The 5,157-nt window shown below is 39.2% G+C and overlaps 1 pseudogene; it reads right to left on the bottom strand.

The window, feature by feature from the left end:
- Window positions 1-1,645: 1,645 nt before the first annotated feature.
- On the bottom strand, window positions 1,646-2,431 carry LOC107532739 (uridine-cytidine kinase 2 pseudogene; annotated as a pseudogene).
- Between the last annotated feature and the right edge of the window lie 2,726 nt (window positions 2,432-5,157).

Below are 5,157 nucleotides of genomic sequence, written 5' to 3'. Positions count from 1 at the left end.
ACCCAAAGTCATATCTTCTCCTATCACCATATCCCACCAAATTTTAAAAATGAGTGAGGAGTCCTATTACATACACTCAACTCTAAAGCCCCTCCCCAGAACCAACGGAGAGTGCAGGTCTAACAGAGTGTGGGGACTCCTGGAAACAAATTTTGTTCTGCATTTACTGTGGTCTCTCAGATCACCATCTCTATTTTACTCACCTTTGCTAGCTCTTTCCCATCTCTCTGACATTTAAATGTTAGAGGGCCTCAGGGCCCAGTCCTCAAACATCTTCCCTTCTCTACACTTACTCCCTTGGTGAGCTCATCGGTTTCATGTCTTTAAATTTAACTTTCATCTATATCCAAACAACTAATATATACACACACACACGCATACACATGCACACACAGGGTGGGGCAAAAGTAGGTTTACAGTTGTTCATATGGAAAATAATACAATAAATAAATAATACAAGAATAAATTCTGTGTTTTACATACTCACAACTGTAAACCTACTATATATATCTTCTGAAGCCCAGGTGTATATCCAGCTGCTTCCTCAGTAGCTCCACTTGAATATTTAATAGGCATCTCAAATTTAACATATCCAAAACCCAAACCCGGACTTTTCTCCTAAAATCTGCTCCTCCTCAGTTTTCCCCATCTAATTCCTAACAATCCCATCCTTCCTATGGTTCAGGCAAAATCCTTAGAGTCATTCTGTCTTCTCACACCCACACCCCATCTGTAAGAAAATTCTATTGGTAATACCTTCAGAATACATCTAGAATCCCATCTCTCTTCCCTCCCTGGTCCAGCCACCATCATCTCTGTCCTAGATTGCTGCAACAGCCTTCTCACTGGTCTGCTTCTGTCCTGGCTTCTTTAAATCTGTTTTCAACACAGCAGGTAGAGTGATCCAGTTAACACATGTCAGATCATATCACTTCCCCGTGCAAATCCTTCTACTGGCTTCCAACTTCTTCAAGTCTTTGCACTGGATTACAAGACCCTCCATGATCTGCTCCTCCATGTGATCTATGACATTGTTTCCTATCATGCTCTGCCTCCCTTACTCAGCTTCAAATACCTGGCATTTCACAGACCTGGTTATACATAGATCCATCTCAGGGTCTTTGCACTTGATGTTCTCCCTCTGCCTGGACTGTTCTCTCCCCCAGATATCTGCATGCATCATTCCTTCAACTCCTTCAAGTCTTCACTCAAAGGGTGGCTTCTCAGTGAGGCCTTCCCTTGCCACCCAGTTCCACATGGGACCCTCTCCCAAACACAATAGGTGTACACCCTGTCCCCCTACATTGTTTTGTTTTATTCCATAGAATTTACTACCAACATACTGTACATTTTATTGTTTAATTATGTCTTCCCCTGACACATGACTGTATATTCTACGAGGTCAGATATTTATTCTTGTCTTCACTAGGATCTGAAACAGTACCTTGTACATAGTGGGTACTCAGTAAATCTTTTATGTGTGTGTGTATGTGTGTGTGTGTGTGTATGTGTGTGTATTTACAACTGGCTACATGTTGGCTTCATAATTAGGCATCACCAGGAGTAGTTAGCATAGTTTGTCATGTAACATTGGAAGCAAGTTTTGTTTCAAGATCAAAGGCATTTCATCTTCACATTGTTTGTGTCAATGTGTGTGGCTTCCAGACTCCCAGGCCTGCCTCTTACGTGCAGGGGTATAGCCGTTGAGATAGCCATTGGTCTGCCGCTTGGACAGCCCTCCATTCAGGATGTGCTGGATGTGCTGCATGATGAGGTTGATGGCCACTAGATTGTGTACACATCTAGGGATTAACACATCTGCATATTTCTTTGTTGGCAAGCAGAATTCCTCCAACGCAGGTTTGACAAAAGTAATGTACTGGGATAAAATCTGCACCAGGTCCCTCCCCCTTTCACTGATGTCTCTTAATACTCTGCAGGAGAGCCTGGTGTTGACATCCATGTCCACGAAGATCTTTATCTGGAACAGGTCTCACACCTCTTTGGAGTAGAAGGCCAAAATGCCTTCGAAGAGGACCACATCTGGAGAGTAGAGGGTGACTGTCTCCTCTTTCCAGGAATGGGAGACAAAGTCATACATGGGAACCTGCACTATTTTCCCTTTGGTGATTTCTTTGAGAGTTTTGAGGATGAGTTCATTGTCAAAGGCATCTGGGTGATTAAAATTGAATTGGCCTTTCAAGGCTTTGGCCTTCTGCTCTAATGTGAGGATGCAGTAGAAGCTGTCCTGGCTCAAAATGACCACCTGCTTCTGGTGGCAGTCTACCTTGTTCTGCCCCAGGAACTGCACAATCTTCCCACAAATGGAGGACCTGGCGCTGGCTGTACCTTGGCTGATGCCGATCAGGAAGGGCTCGAAGCTGTTGGACTGCTGGTAGTTCAGCAGGGTCTGCTCCCTGTCTGCCACCATGGTTCACGCTGCCCCTCCTCCACGCCTGTTCATGCAGATGTACATGCTCTGGGATGTCCATGCCCTCAGATGCACATGCTCTCAGACGCATGAGCCCTCAACTAAATATTCTTTGAATAAATTAAAATTTCAAGGCAAATAAGGTAAATATATTAAAGTAGCTAGACATCATTGAATAAAATGTTCACTCCAGTCAATTGTTTGTGTAATATATATGTGTGTGTGTGTGTATGCATGTATGTGTGTGTGTATGTATATATATATATATATAGAGAGAGAGAGAGAGAGAGAGAGAGAGAGAGAGAAAACAGAGACAGAGAGAAAGACATAGAACCTACATCAGTTAGCAATGAAGCAATAGAGACAGAAATGGGGCAGGAGTAGTTAAGCAGAGATGCTCCCAGCCCCTGGGGCCCCACCAAAGCCAAGGCCAATTTTATAGGTCTAATGCTTTATAAAAATAACTTGCAAAGTTATGATGAAGTATTATTGAGAATTCAATAACCCATACAAAAAAGGAAGATTCATCTAACCCCAGGCTAATTTTTTTTTTTTCATTTTGCTACATAAAATGGCAATAATCAGTTATAGCTATAAACAGAATTACCAAGTCTGATTATTTTTTATCTGATAGTTCATCATCAATAGAAAAACATACTAGACTCAATAGAAGGAAAATGATAGATGCTACAGGAAGAAAATGTGGTCTACTAACAGATTTATAATCATGTTTGCCCTTTCTCTTATAGAGCCTTGCCACTCATTTATGATTTATGTCATTTGAGTAGGAAAGCTATCTTTGCAAGAATTTTTTTTTTAAATTCAGACACTTCACCTTAACTGGATTTTTTTTTTTTTTTTTCCCGTTTGGTATTTTTCTTCCCAGGCATATTTTACTGTGACAGGATTTCTTAGATGAAAGCAGAGTTCAAGGTAGGTTACTATACATAAGTCTAATTAAATATTTGAGAAAATAGGTCTTTTGATCCAGCAAGGATTCAAAAATTTATTTATTCATTTTTTTGTCTAGTAAAAATGAAATGTGATGGTGTAAGATGGCTGAACAAAGAATAACTAAGCTGGTCTGAACATAAACTCAGCTTCTGATATAGCTAAATGAGATAAAGACAAGCATACTGGCCAGGACTTAAGAGTCTTAGTTTTCATACCTGTAAGACAATTGTTTTTCCTGCCTATCTCAAAGGGTTGCTGTGAGACCCAAATATGAAAATGAAGGGGTGTAGGCTCTGTCCATTTTAAAATGCTGTGCACATATAAGCCAAAGTACTGGGAGAACTAGAAGGATCTTGCTTCTACTTGATGGGAGGGCAAATGGAATTGTTAAAATATAGAAACTTTTGACTCCCAAAGAAAATGAAATGCTTTAAAAAGCAAAAGAACATTGTTGTGTTGAATCACTCAAAAATTTCTTTTATGTTTCATCTGCTATGATGTATTATCTTTGGAGGCAATATGATGCTTCTGTTCTAAAAATGTCACAGTTTTGAGGATAATAATTTAAGAATTTCAGACAATCCAATGAATTTCTCTTAGAACATTCTTTTTGAAAAATGACCAAGTATAAATCCTTTACCAACAATCTGTGTCATAACAATCAATAACCAGAGTGGCTGGCTGACTTATAATTGTCTACATCCTATCAATATGGCTCTTGATTCTAGAATGCAGGTGTGCAGCAACTACTTTTACAAGAATCAAAGATGCATATTGAAAGCCAGATACTTATATAGCACTATTTCCTTATATGTCAAAAACCTTATTACCTAACTTGGGTAGAATGGTGCCCTCTCTGCTTCCTTTTATCCATGTAGTCACATTATGCTGTACAATTGTACTTTATTTTCCCTGGACTCCTTTCCTCATTTGCTGATTCTTACACAGAAAGGACGCCAAGTGATTATCCTGGTGCCCTCCAGTTTGAATTCATAAAGAGATTAAATATAACTTAACATGTTTCTGCAGCTGAAATATCAGAGTGTTTACTTCGCAAATCATCCACTGGTGAAACCTAAATCTCAAAACCATAAAATGAAAAAAGTTGAATCCTCACGCTGTCAGTTATAAGTCTGAGCTCCGGTAAACCTGTATAAGTAGGTTAGTCAGTAGTACCTCAACATTCCAGCTCTGTAGCCTCCCCGATGCTTTCTCTTGCTCCCTTTATTCAAAGGCAGGCAAAATGACTGGTAATAGGTGTGAATTTTAACGTGCAACCTACTCTGATGTACAGTTGACAGGGATCAAACAGGAAAGGAAAGTACCATTTATTCTTATGATGTGACCAGTAATTTATAGACATTATCTCACTTAATCATTCATTCATTAATTTATTCACAAATGACCTATAAATGTCAGACAACCTAAAATAAGCACAGCAGATAACATTCTTACCTTCATGTAGATTACAATCAACTTAAGACAAACACATTTAAAAATAATCACACACCTTCTGCTGCCAGGTAGAACATAATACTTCACAACAAATAAATAATCCTGCTCTGATAACTAATTAAATATGGATGCATCACAAAAATCATATTTTAAATTGCTGAGAGAGCTTCAATAACAATTAGGACTAGATGAACTACAATTTCAGAGAGTATACAACCATTCCAAGCCCCGTGCTGCAACAAAGAAATAAGGGAGTCTTTCAGCATGGATGGACTGGAAATTATTATGCTAAGAGAAATAAACCAGTCAGAGAAAGA

The sequence above is a fragment of the Miniopterus natalensis genome, chromosome X (genome assembly GCF_054644295.1).
Source record: "Miniopterus natalensis isolate mMinNat1 chromosome X, mMinNat1.hap1, whole genome shotgun sequence".
Lineage (NCBI taxonomy): Eukaryota > Metazoa > Chordata > Mammalia > Chiroptera > Miniopteridae > Miniopterus > Miniopterus natalensis.
Note: the sequence above shows the minus strand (reverse complement) of the source record. Positions and strands in the feature narration are given on the sequence as shown.